Source organism: Cupressus sempervirens, chromosome 1 (assembly GCF_028749045.1).
Source record: "Cupressus sempervirens isolate cs-2001-9-10 chromosome 1, ASM2874904v1, whole genome shotgun sequence".
Classification (NCBI taxonomy): Eukaryota; Viridiplantae; Streptophyta; class Pinopsida; order Cupressales; family Cupressaceae; genus Cupressus; species Cupressus sempervirens.
Window position 1 is genome coordinate 269,982,305 of NC_143118.1, and position 14,527 is coordinate 269,996,831.

The 14,527-nt window shown below is 31.3% G+C and overlaps 1 pseudogene; it reads right to left on the reverse strand.

The window, feature by feature from the left end:
* Nucleotides 1-509: 509 nt before the first annotated feature.
* LOC149577156 (alpha pinene synthase, chloroplastic-like) overlaps nt 510-14,527 on the reverse strand; it is a 126,292-nt pseudogene continuing 112,274 nt past the window's right edge.

Here is a 14,527-nt window from a genome sequence, read left to right on the forward strand (position 1 = left end):
AGGTCAAAAATTGACCTCAAATGTACTAGTGTGTGAGTGACGACACACCTTTTAACCTAACATGTTGATTAGTAAAATTAATGAAAAATTATTAGGTTGTATTTTTCCAATCAACATGGATGTTATATCCTTAGCTCCCATCCATTGATTTAGAAACTAGGTTGTCTATTTTAGATAAGTGAATGCCTTCTGTGTATTAACAATATCTGATGTCACACATGTGGTTTGAAAATATGGGTAAAAGGCATGTTCATAAGCTAAAAATAAATCTATTGAGGAGGTACATATTATTTTTCATCCACTAAGGAGTGAGTAAATTCTTAAATAATAAAATTTGTACAATTTACCTTTTGAAAAATTACAATCTTATGAAATATCTAAGCTAAAAAAATTATTTTATAACAATATAGATAACTAAATATAATTTAAGAAAAATATTGAGAAACTTATTATATAAAGTCATAAATTATTTAAAATAGGATGAGAAGTTATGTATTCAATATTAGATACTATATTAGAATAGGCTTGAATAGGATTTCAATGACTAGATCTTTTATTTCTTTATTAGAATTGGTAAAGTCATCTCTCTCCTTATAAACAAGTAGGTAACTTCTTTCAATATTATAAGCATGGTCCTTTCTTATAGTTGGAACATTTTTGGGTTTCAAATACTCCCAATCTAATTCTTTGAGTCTTTTTTCAAGGAGATCTTTAAGGTAATCCAATGGTTCTTCTTCATTAGATCTCGAATGGTCTTTCATGTAACATGTTATGCCTAAAACTAATTCTCCATGATTTTCCTTAGCCTTCAAAACCAATCAATTGAGTTAGAATTAAATTCATTTGGACATATAATTAATTTTATTTATTTTACATGTACACTTTTTATCATACATACGCATTTAATATTTTGAATATAATAACATTCCATACCTTAAAGGTTCAAGTGTCTCCTTTTAGTCTAAGGGGTAAACATAAGAGTTCATTAAACCTTGAAAGGTAGTCCATTTCTAGAAGGATGTCATCTGAAAGAAGGGCATCTAATGTTAATGTAGGTTACAACATGGTTACACGATACCCTAAACTTGGTGCACCATTTTCTAAATATTCTTCTAAACTTAGAATGTACCCATTATCAAGCCACTCTACTTCCATTGCAAGGCTTGTCAAATAATGTCAAATAATGTTCCCACTACACACAAAAACAACACATTCACTTGAATTTGTGTGATCTTCTCTATGTAAAAATTATACGTATGAGTTTAATTATAAAAATAAATATCGTTAAAGAAATTAAATTAAAATACAAAATTAATTGTAAAATTTAACTTTTTGACTATCTATCTCTCTCTCTATCTATATGTATATTATATACTTTTTTGAATGTATTGCATGTGTGTTTAATTGTAAAAAAATGAATTAAATAAATCCAATTAAAATACAAAATTAATTACATAAATTTTTTTTTTGACTCTCTCTCTGTATATATATACACACACTCTTTTGAATGTATCATAAAATACTCTCTCTCTCTCTCTCTCTCTCTCTCTCTCTCCATTCAAAAATGTAGATTTGACATCCATTTGATATACCTTGAATCCTTTATAAGTAGACTATGCAACCAAAGTTCTTACTCCTATTCTGACTAGAGGGGAAATGTTGATCTATAAGCCTATCTTGTCTATTAGTGTCCAAACACTTAGTCATTTACTAGGTAAGGATGAATGATCATCATTATGACTGAGTCATCTAGTAAAGGCCAAGCATAATGAAGGACTTGTTTATTTTTCATAACATGTCAAGAAAGTCAGTGATTGCCAAGCACCACAATTGAGATGAAGCACATACATGAGCTAAGTTTTATTAATAGAGACCAAGTAAACCATGAAGACAATATTTTCAAAGAAAATAGAGAAGCATATGCATATAGAAGCTAAGTGCTAGTATAAATGTGAACAATGACCGAGTGTCAACGCATTCAAATGGTGAGTAGTTCAGTTTTGTCATAGAAGTTTGTAATTGCACGAACAAATATTTAAACTATTTTGGCCAACTTACTTATGATATTTAATATTTATAGAGATAGTTAAGACCGAGATTACACATCATCATAGAAGGTAATGACCCTAGGGAATTCAATTTAACCAATTAGAAAATCAGATAGAAACAAAAAAAGATGATGAATTGTAAATCATTGATTAAGATCTAGAACTTTCATAGAACATATATTTAAGGAGGGTTTTAACCCTATAATCAATGTATGGGTATGAAAGTAAGTAAGTGTGTGTGTGATGAGAATAAGTGAACAAAGGATAGAATAGACTAAGGAAGGCTAATTCTAGAATTAGTTTAGACAAGAGAAATTGAATCAATGAATGATTGAAAGGGGATATCAGATTGAGAGATCACATTAGAGATTTTATAGATGAGATCCAAAATCATCTTGCAGAAAAAACTAAGTGTTAGATACTAAATAAATTTTGAATCAAGGAAAATCTCTTAACAATGTGATCCTAATGGTTCTATGTAAACCTCCTAACCAAGTCATTAGTTAGTTATAAGTGTGAAATCTTTTAACATGGTAGGACGTAATAGCCTTGAAGTTTTTAATAGGGAAGACCCCTCATAGGGTAGTTCATAGATTATGATAACATATTGTAACCTTGACATGTTAACTTTATTGTTGCAACAATGAATATGTGTGGGATTCATCCTCACCCTAGTTTTACCTTCACATTGAAGTGTTTATGGTTTACCAAATCATTTGTGTTATGTATTACATCTTTCATGGATGTGATATATTTCATTTATATTTCAACATTATAGTTTCATTGTTAGATCTAAGTTGTGAGATGGTGAATTCAGTAATTTGGTTTTGAAGTATAAGTTTAAGATCTTGAATCACACCCCCTCCCCCCCTCCACTCCTCTTAGTATCTTGTTTACTAATAATCCTTCCAATATGGAAAATGTTTCCTCGTAGTCAAAACCTTCCTCTTGTGCATACCAATCTAGCTTTATTTCTTGTAACTTCACCTTTCTCATTCATCTTGTTTCTAAATACCCATTTCCAATAAAAAAAAATCTTTAGGTTTGGGTACTAGAGACCATGTTTTGTTATTTTCAATCGATTCAATTTCTTCATTCATAGCTTTTACCCAATCTTCATTCTCTAAAGAATTTTTAATAGATTTAGGCTCAAACTCACAAAGTAAGCATGTATCACTTCCAAGTCTCTTTCTTGTCATAACACTACATTTTTAATCTCCAATAATTTGTTCTAGTTTATGATATCTTTTTACATATTTTCTAGATCAATGGGTTCATCTTAAAAAATAATTTCAAGCTCATCATATTTTATTTGTTAAGGTTTTAGTTCAAGTTTTGCATTCTTGGCATATCTTCCTATTATTCGGCTTCCTTTGTCTGTGACTCGACATCATATATCTATTGCTTGACACCCACAATCCATTGCTTGGCAACTAACTATTTCAACTTGATATTCCTAGTCTGCTAAGGATCCATAGCTTTGATCTCTTGTTTAGGTAGAGTGCTTGGATAACTTTCATTTATATATATGAATGAACTGTAATCTTTAGGGGCTATCTTATATTAAACTTCATCTTTCTCTACAAATTCATGACCTTTCATATTTGCACATTCCACAACCTTTTTACTGTTAGAATTCAAAAGCTTTATTCTTGGTGGAATATCCTAGGAATATGCCTTCATCACTTTTAGCATTGAGTTTTCCATTCCTATTATCTTTAAGTATGTAAAATTTTCTTCTAAAGACTTTGAAATATTTCACATTAGGTGTATAACCATACAATAATTCAAAAGGTGTAGCATTTGTAACATTCTTGACATACGACTTGTTTAGAGTATAAATAATTGTGCTTACATGTTCTCTCCAATATTTATGTGACACATTTTTCTCCATCATCAATGTTATAGAAAAATCAATGATTGATCCATTCCTTCTTTTAGTTATTCTATTCTAAGGAGGGGTCCTAGGTGCAAACATATGCCTTTTGATTCCTCTATCATTGTAGAATATTTTGAACTCATTGGAAATGAATTCACAACATCTATCAAATTGTAGACACTTTAGACTCTTCCATGTCTCTTTTTCAACTCTAGTCAAATACCACTTAAACAACTAAAAAACATGAGTTTTTTCTTTAAGAAACACCATAGTCATCATCATAGAGTAGTCAACAACAAATAAAATGAAATATTTGTCTCCATAGTAGCTTTAAACTCCAATAGTTCCACATAAGTTAGTATGAAATAGTTCCAAAATGTCATCATATGAATACATTTTTCTCTTAAAACTAGGCTTTGTCATTTTTTCCAAGTGGCATTATTTACACATACCATTGTCGAGTTTCTTGATTTTAGGAAATCCTCTTACTCTTTTTACTTTACTAATGCTAACCAAATTATCAAAATTTACATGACATAACTTTTTGTGTCATAACCAAATATCTTCATATTGTGCAAAAAAGCATGTCTCATCAGATAAATCTAGGTATAATAAGTTACCTCTGGTTTGGTGACCACTTCCAATCAGTTTACCATGAACATCAAATATTTTGGCCTTTCTATGATGGAATTCAACTCTATAACTTGATTTGTTTAACCATAAAACACTCAAAAATTTATAGTTAGTCCTTCAACCTAGTAAGTATTGTCACACTTAATTTTATTAGTTAGTTTAATTGTCCCTTTACCTTTTGCAAGATATGGAACATCATTATCAAATTTTACACAACCACCTTTGTATCGTCCAATGTCCTCAAATTTACCTCTATCATGAGTCATGTGATTAGAACAACTACTTTCAATTATCCATCTATCACTTATGTTCACATAAGAAATTAAAGTAGTTTTCTCATCTTCATCAAAATCTTCTTTCATAGAAACCTAGACTACTCCATCATTACATTCAAGCTCGTTATCAGTTTCTTGTTTAGCAATATAATAGGATTTCTTACCTTTGCCCTTGTAGTCCTTGTTCTTCTTGAAAACTCGATAATCCCTTCTTCATTTCTACCTGATCTCATCCTTGTCTTCTCTTTCAAAACACCTTGCAACAATATGAAAAACCTTTTTGCATGAATTTTTTTTTTTAATATGAAATTTACATTTATATTTTCCTTTGCCTCTTCCAAATCCCCTAGCTATCATTTCCTCAAGTTCATCAATTTCATCATCAAAAGTTTCATGGTCATTTTTCACATTTTTCTTTTCCTTTCTTGCTAAGAGTGAATAGTGATTTAAAAGGAGATTCAATAGTGGCAATATAGTAATTATGAAAATTTGACATCTCAAAAGAAGTGAACCTACCAATTACACCTTCAAGAGTTAGGTTATTACCTGGTGTACATCTTAGTTCTTGTATTGCAGAGACCCTAATAGCATAAATAAGAAGTAGAGTTCTCAATATCTTGTTTATTATTGTTTAATCTTCTATATTTCCATTAGCTCCTTGAATACAATTGAAAACTTCTTTGATTCTTGTACACTATTGTACTATGTTCTCACCTTAATTCATTTTCATCTCATCAAATTTACCTCTCAAGCTTTCTGATTTGGCTCTCAAGACATTATCATCTCTTCTGTAAATGGGCTTCAGTTTATGCCACATTTCCTTTGAATTCTTTAATTCCTTTAGGTCATCAAACTCAACATAGCTTAGGGCTGAAATAATCTCCAAAATTGACTAATTATGTTTTTCTTTTAGTTGTTGGGCATTCAAAGGGACTATTTTTATGTCCACATATGCATTGTTATGATAATCTTTATCTTTGAGTACCTTAAAACTCTTCTTTATAAGCACCAATTATCTAATACCAATTGTTAGAATATTTAGAATAACTAGCAGGGGGGGTGAATCAATTATCCAACGTCCAAATTTTCCAATCGAACAAACACTTAAACAATTTTAGATCTTATTATTCCATTCCTTGGCCTCTATAGTAAACTATTTTCAATATTAATTGGTTGTCTTGTGTCCTTTAAAATAATATACTTGCATAATGTAAAATTAATACAATAAAGCATCACAATAGCCCAAATTGGGAAACCCAACAATAACATGTCACCGATTTTCACTCTTCTAAAGTGAGCCCTTTTAGGAGCCAACCCTATTAAAGCTTATGATACAACTATTAAATGTGGCCTTCTTAAAGGATTTAATCACTCTATTAGGAGTGGCCTTGTTAGAGGACTTTAAAATTTTTTATTAGAATGTGAACCAATTAAAGGATTTACATAGACTTTTAGGTCCTTATGACTATTAGATCAACCTTGATTAAAGGATTTAAAATACTCTTTACAATGGTTAGAAATTATCAACATAATTATTCTATTTAGTAATACTCATTTTGCATGCTGAGATCTCTATTTAGCTCCTCATAATAATTCACTGTATGGCCTCCATTGTCATTTCAATTTGAGATTCTCTTGGAAAATCTTCAAGATATCACCTTTCACTTCTTCTCAACTCAATAAAATCTCTTACTTAGATTTGCAAGTCAATAACATTAGTAATAGCTCCAAATCTTAGGAACTCTTTTAAATGTACACAAATTCTTTGCTCTCTTCTCTTCTATGCACACATATTGAAAGTTCACCTCTGTACCTACTTAAATAGATATTTTTGATCTTTTTCTAATTAATGAGCACCATAGATCTTAGGGTTCATGATTTGATCCATTAGATAAAATGTATATACTTGTAATTTTTTATCCCTTCTTTTTAACAAAATTCTCCTTAAATTTATCTCTGAGATCATTTACCTTATCCTCTCCTGGAATTAAATGATCCAACTCATCAATCCTTATCTTCAACATGTTTTCCATATCCCAAGAAATCAAATTAGTTGGCTATGTTGAAAAAATTTGATTAATTGTGCATTGTCTTTAATGTTACACAAAATTTCATATCATTAATAGTCAGTGTATGTCAAGCATGGATAACTTTAAGGAACCCCCCCATCCCAAAATTTATAAAATTGTGGCAAATCACATGTCATTTGGGTGAAAACAATTAATAGTGTTGGCGAATTATGCATCAATTGATGGATATTTGGTGGCAAATTTTTTAATAGTTTAGACAATTTTTATAAAATAATGGCGATTATAATTTTTGTTTTTAATAAAATTATTAATATTGATGGCGAATTATGTTTTCAAATGTAATTATGTTACATGTATTATTTGAGAGGTAAGACTATTTGATGATCCAAGATCAATGGCTGAGGTTTAATTTCGGCCAAAATTCTTGAAGGAAGAAGAATTGTTGAGGTAGTCATCAGAATGTTGACACATATCAAGGTAAGTTGTCTGTGGAGTACGGTGTCACTCATAGAAAAAAATTCACATAGGAAAATGGGAATTTGGCAAATGATGATCATCGAAAGAGACACTCAATTAATTTCGTGGCAAATAAGAGTAAACATTAAAGAGAAATATGGGTGAAGAACCCGACTACCAAATTGTAATTATGTAATAATAGTTGCAAACATTCTGACCACTATATGATTATTGTATAAAATCTAGGAAAACCGATCAACTAGTATACGATGTTTTTTTTAGCCAATTTCTATAGCCCAATCGGGACATATTAGCCAATTGGTGAATAATAGCCACTAAAAAAATCTCTAATGTCAAGTCACTTAGGTGATTAAGATAGTTTGTTGTGTCTGCTAAGCATTCTCGAGTTTTTCAAGTTTAAAATACAATGTCTACCTAGTTCATTCAGTTGTCAAAGAAAATTTTATAGAAGTTGAGTGTTAATCGAGTTCACTCGATTAATGAAGAAAATGTTGGATGGAACCAATGTTAATTGAGTTCACTTAGTTACTAAAGAAACTTTGTGAATATGCAGTGTTAGTTGAGTTCACTAGGTTAATACAAGAAAATTATTTCTAGGTTAGTGGCTACCAAGTAGGGTTGACTAACGAAGAGTTCAATTGATTTAATTGTTGGTTCGAGCCAACTAAGGAGATGAATATTAAGTATTCTAAGTTTTATTCAAGCCAACTTTAACCTAATACATTTCAAAATCTATGTAGACATTAGAAGGCCTCAGCTCTTAACTCCCCAAAATCTCCAAAAGCTACTGAGTTGCAACCAGTGCAACCTGAGTCACAATTAGAAGCTACCAAGCTAGTTCTAGAGAAAACTGAGTCAGACAGACCTAAATCACTAACAATGGAGATGAGTTTGACATAGAAGATCATGAAAAGGTGAGTGTAATATGTTCTAAATCTAAAGTACCTATATTAGCAAGATATGTCAGAAGGCACCATGCACTTGATCAGATCACTGGAGACAAGTCAAATGGAACAATGACAAGAAAATTTTTTTAAGGTACATATTTGCTTGGTAAATTTGAACCTAGAAATGTTAAAGATGCTTTAGACAATGAAATTTGGATTGAGGCTATGAATGAAGAAATAGAATAGATAGAGAGGAATAGGACTTGGACTCTTGTTGCTAGACCCAAGGATAAAAAGGTAATTAGCACAAAGTGGGTTTTATAAATAAGCTAAATAAAGATGGAAAATATTCAAGAAACAAAGCTATGTTAGTTTGTAAAGGTTATTCTCAAGAAGAAGGTATTGATTATGGTAACACTTTTTCTCCTGTTGCAAGATTAGAAGATGTTTTAACTTTACTAGCATATGCAACACACAAAGGATTTAAATTTTATAAAATGGATGTAAAATCTACATTCTTGATGAGAAAGTCTACATAGAATAACTTGAAGGTTTTGTAGATCCTAGCAAAAGAGATATGGTCTAAAAATTATAAAAGCATTGTATGGTCTCAAGCAAGGTCCCATAGCTTGGTATGAAAGACTTCATAACTACTTGATAAATTTTGGTTTTAAAAGAACAAATGATACCAACAACCTATATATCAAAGAAGGACCAGACAAGAAGATTGTGTTGGCAAATTTTTTTGTGGATGACACTTTATTTATAGGAAATGATGACTTATGCAAGGCATTTTTAGAAGAGATGAGTAAAAAAATTGAGATTTCCATGTTTCAATAGATTAAATTCTTTGTTAGATTGTAGATCCAATAGAAGAAAGGTGGCATCTATATTACTCAATCCAAATATATCGAGGAGATACTAAAGAATTTTAGAATGGATGATTCAAGACTAATTGGAACACCTATGTCTACTAGACATAAGCTTTCCAAAAATGATGATTCCAAAGTGGTAGATCAAACCCCATATAGATCAATGATTGGAAAATTGTAGTATGTAGTACACACAATGCTTGATATTGCATTAGTAGTTGGTATGGTAGGAAGATTTTCAGAAAATCCCAAAGAAAATCACATCATGGAAATCAAGAGAATAATGAGTTATTTGAAAGGTACTAAGGACTATGGATTATGGTACAAAAATGAAGGCAATTTGGATTTGAAAGCATTCATAGATGCTAATTAAACAAGAAGTATTGATGATAGAAAGAGCACTAGTGGTGGAGCATTCTTTCTTGGTAAAAGACTAGTGTCTTGGACAAGAAAGAAATAGAAATGTATTTCTTAGTCCATAGTAGAACATAATATGTGGCAATAGTAGTTAATTGTTCCAATGTTGTTTGGTTCAAGCAAATATTGGAAGGTATGAAGGTAGAGATCAAGGATCTAGTGGTTATCTTCTATGATAACATTAGTGCAATTAATATATCAAAAAATCCTATGGTGCATACCAAAACAAAACACATTGCTATAAAATATCATTTTTTGAGAGATTTGGTACAAGATAAAGAGGTAAGATTGGAATATGTGAATACTAAAGAAAAAATTGCAAACATATTCACTAAGCCATTACCTAAGGATGCATTTTTGTATCTAAGAGGTAAGTTAGAGATCATTCCCCTATCTAAATCTCACTAAATTTATTTTAGTGATGCATCAACTAGAGCATGTTGAAGATCATATAGTTGATATAGTATTGACAAGACATACTGCAAATGAATCAATATGTAGGGTACATTGATATTCATAGAATATTGTCTTTGGCATGAGATGTCAAAGAGGGAGAAGTTTGTTATCATATCTCACAAAAAATTTATAAAGAGGGAGAGTATATATTTCACAATAATTTTATTACTTCTAGAGATATCAAAAAGGGAGAACTTGATCTAATATCAAAAAAGGAAAGGTTGCTATCAGAAGATGTTGAAGGAAAAGTTTTGCTAATAGAGGGAGAAACTGAAGGTAGAGGGAGTTCACACTAATAGAGGGATTTCTTATGGATGAGAATTAGAATGAAACTAAGGATATGTTCCTTACTTTAATCTTTGTCCAAAAATTGCATTGTGTATTACATGTTGTGTTTCCATCAATGCCAAAGAGGGAGATTGTTGAAAACAATTGATTAATTTTGTATTGTCTTTGATGTTACACAAAATTTCATATCATTACTAGTCAGTGTATGTTGAGGTCACAAGAAATGAAGATAGTTTCTTTAGTCTTCCAAGCATTCCAAAGTTTTCCAAGTTTAGAAGACAGTGTCTACCAAGTTCACTCGGTTGTCAAAGGAAAGTTTACAGAAGTTGAGTGTTAACCAAGATCACTCAATTAATGAAGAAAATGATGGATGGAACAAGTGTTAACTAAGTTCACTCAGTCACCAAAGGAAATTTTTGAATATGTTGTGTTAATCAAGTTCACTTGGTTAACAAAAGAAAATCATTTCTCAATTAGTGTCTACTAAGCAGGGTCGACTAATGAAGGATTTTTTTTTTTGGCATATTGAGTTCAATTGATTTAGTTGTTGGTTCTAGCTGATTGAGGAGATGAATATTAAGTATTCTAAGTTTTATTCAAGCTGACTTAACAATCTGTAAGATATAAATATAAGGTCAAGTTGAGAATTGAATTTTTGAAATGTAAAAAATAAAATTTGAAGACATTCTTAGAGGAAGCGAATTAGAAGGATAAGAAGAATATCCTTGTTGAGTTGCAAAGACACGTTCGATCAGGAAGGATCAAGTATATAAGAAAAAATTGAGATCTATAATAAACAATTTAGTTGCATAAAAAATTAGGTCATTTCATTGTTACTCTCTAACCATTATAATAGTGATCTAAATCTCTTAACAAAGTTTGCTTAACAACTATTTGTAAATCCTCTAACAAGGTGGCATTTCTATTTGAAGTGTCTTAAAGACCTCTAACAAGGGCACTCCTAATAGGGTGATCATATCTTTTAATAGGGTCACACTTAATATTGTGTTTGGTAACCTTTAACAAGGTTGGCTCCTAATAGGGCTCACTTCAGAAGAGTGAAAATTAGTAATTAGTTGCAATTGGTGGTTTTTTCCAAATTAGGATTCCATGTTAAATCTTAGTGTCACTTTTGTTTATGCTATTACTTTTATGTGTATGCAACTAAGTTAAACTTAAGGTTAATCACATTATTTAGTTATTTCCAAGTTAAAGTTAATTCTTAGTATTTGTTGAGTTATAACATTTACTAGTGTAAACCAAGAGCATGTGTGTTTGCTAAGTTACAATTGAATATAGTTTAATCAGAGTCTTGATTTGTATTGATATTAAAGGGATCTAGGATTCATTTTTGTAGTAACTGATTCATTACTCCCCTCTTAGTTACTTCTCTTATATTTTTAGTAGGCTAGAAATTATGTTTTCTCACAAAGAATTTAAATGTCATTCCTTGTCCAATACTAAGTTTTGACATTCAGTCATCACTGAATTGCTCCATCACTATAGAACTTCTTTCTTTGAGAAAACATTGTCACTCAGTTGATACTAATTCTCATTCAACACTAAATTTCTCAGCACCTAGTGTGGATCAATTAACACTAGCATCACTAGGCATGTACATCAAAATTCCTTGGCCTTTTACTCTATTGCTTGGTTAAGCCTACATAAGTGATCTATATGTTGGAAATAATAAAGACTAACAAGGTTACTGAGAGGGGAGGGGTGAATTAGTAACTCTAAAACTTTAATTCAATTTCTACATAATAATATTTTACTATTCATCCATCTAATCTACTGTATGCATGAAAAGATAAATATCTCTAACACATGAACACACAGATTTGGTGACCCAGAAACCTTGAAATTAGAAAGTAAAACTGGGGTGGGGATGATATCCACAAAACTTCAATACTGCAGTATAAAGTTAGCTGGTTAAGACTTACAATGATCACTTCTAATGATCTGCCCTGTTAGGAGCAAGTAGGATTGCTAGATCCACCTTGTTAAAGGATTTACAAACATACAATGAAGTATGCACTCTATTAGGAGATTTACAAAATATTGTTAAGTCTACCTTGTTTAAGGATTTAGCAAACTAATTCACCTGTTAGGATGAAGTAGTGAATCTGGTTACAACTATTTGCAGATAAGATTCTTTGTGCTCTGATCACCTGATGTGATGGATATAGCTTTTCTATACCAATTTTGACCTTGTTGTATTCCTCTGTTCTGCTGGTAATTCGCTTTCCTTCTTCTCAAAATTTTGCAACACACCACAACCAATGATGATTCTTTTTAGCATCTCATTGTTTCAAATGATATATACCATTCCAATATTTACACTGGCAAGGTTGGCCAAAATACAAGTGAACAAACATTATTGAGTCGGCCAGGTGGTAGAAAACTTGGGTTCCACAAACTGACTCGGTGACCTTCTGATACTCAGCATCAACTTCAATACTCTGCATCATCATGCACTCGATAATAGTAGAGGCATGGTCCATACTAATCATTCCAAGTAGCTCAGAACTCGGTAACCATTGGTGACTCGATGAATGTTGTGTCACTTAGTAGAAACTGAATCCATTGATAACCTTCTTTACTTGGTAAATACTGATTCCCTTGTTTACTTGGTAAACACTGATTCCTTCATTTACCTTGTTTACTCGGTAAACACTGACTCCTTCATTTACCTTGTTTTACTCAGTAAACACTGATTCCTTCATTTACCTTGTTTACTCAATAAACACTAATTCCTTCATTTACCTTGTTTACTTGGTAAAAACTAGGATTTTTGATGACTCGATGAGCACTATTTTCTTGGTAAACACTACAAAGCTCGGTAATCACTAACTGCTTGGAGAACATTGTTTTTCTTGGTAACTAATGTGAACTCGGTAAATACTGTTGAACTTCCCATATGCTCAGTTTCCAAAGGAATGCTTGGTATCAACTTTAGATTAGGTGAGTAGCTCAGTAAACATTCACAATCGAATAAGTGTTGTGACTGATGACAAATATATCATAATTCCAACAATCTCCCCCTTTGGCATTAGTGACAAAAACACTTATGAGCCAACACTTATATACAATATCTGACATATTGACAACTAATTTTGCTGAATATTCATGGCTTCCTTACATATGACTCCCCCATACAATATACACAAGCTATTTACTTGAGTTATATGACTTTTATTTACAATATCTCTTTGTCCCTTTTTTTACATTTATCTCACCAATAACTCTATCTGAGTATCTCTTTCTCCCCCTTTTTGACAATAATGCCAAAAAAAATAAAATAAAAGAATGTATTTACATAGAAAAACCAAAATGTGAGATAAACTCTGAACGTACCTGAAGAATGAGTTCTAGAGTCTTATCCCAATTCTCTTGCAAGATTCTGCATGTAGATAGAGCAATTTGAACTTCTGCAGAGAGTTCAATCACATGGTCTGCAATGGAGAAATTATTGTCATGGATCAATGTTTTTTAGTGAAATGTGCTTTTCCATTGTGTCCATGATGGGAAGGATCATATTTTGAATATCTATCAATGTAGATCTGATCCTTAACTCTTCTCTCAGCAATTTTGCTTGTTTTTCTGACAAAAATTTTATCCTGAGGTGATGAGATGAGGTTGAACTGGGGTCAAGCTTTAGATTTTGTGTTCTTGCCTTCAAATCCTCATCTATCTTATTTAATTGCTCTTTTATCTCCTTATTATACTCAGCAACATCACAAAGCTCAAAAAGAGATGTTACATTATTAAAAGAATTTTCAATATTAGCCAAAACTGAGGTTAATTCAACCTATTTCATTGCTATATGTTGAGAAATGTGCTCAAGCACCTTATTATCAAATTTATTTTCTGCTTTCTCCATCAAATTTTCTTGACCAGAGGTATCCTCATTGAATTTATTGATTGCCTCTTCTAACTGGATCAAAATGTGTTGAGTAGAATCTACATCAACACCTATAGCCTCTGTAATTATATTCTGAGCATTCTCAATTATTTTATGTTCCTTATCCCTTTCAGACCTTAGCTACCTCTACATAGCCTTCATCTCAATTAGTTGACTAGCATACCTCATTTCTTCAATGGTAGCATTTTCATAGTCAATCTTTAGAATTACTATCTCAGCATCTAGGTCAATATTTTCAAGAATTTCCTTTCCAATGATCATAAGTCTTAATGGTTTCTTTTGTTTGACTTCTGTGATGATTTGTTTGACCTTGGGAATAAACACAATGGTAGAGATGGAA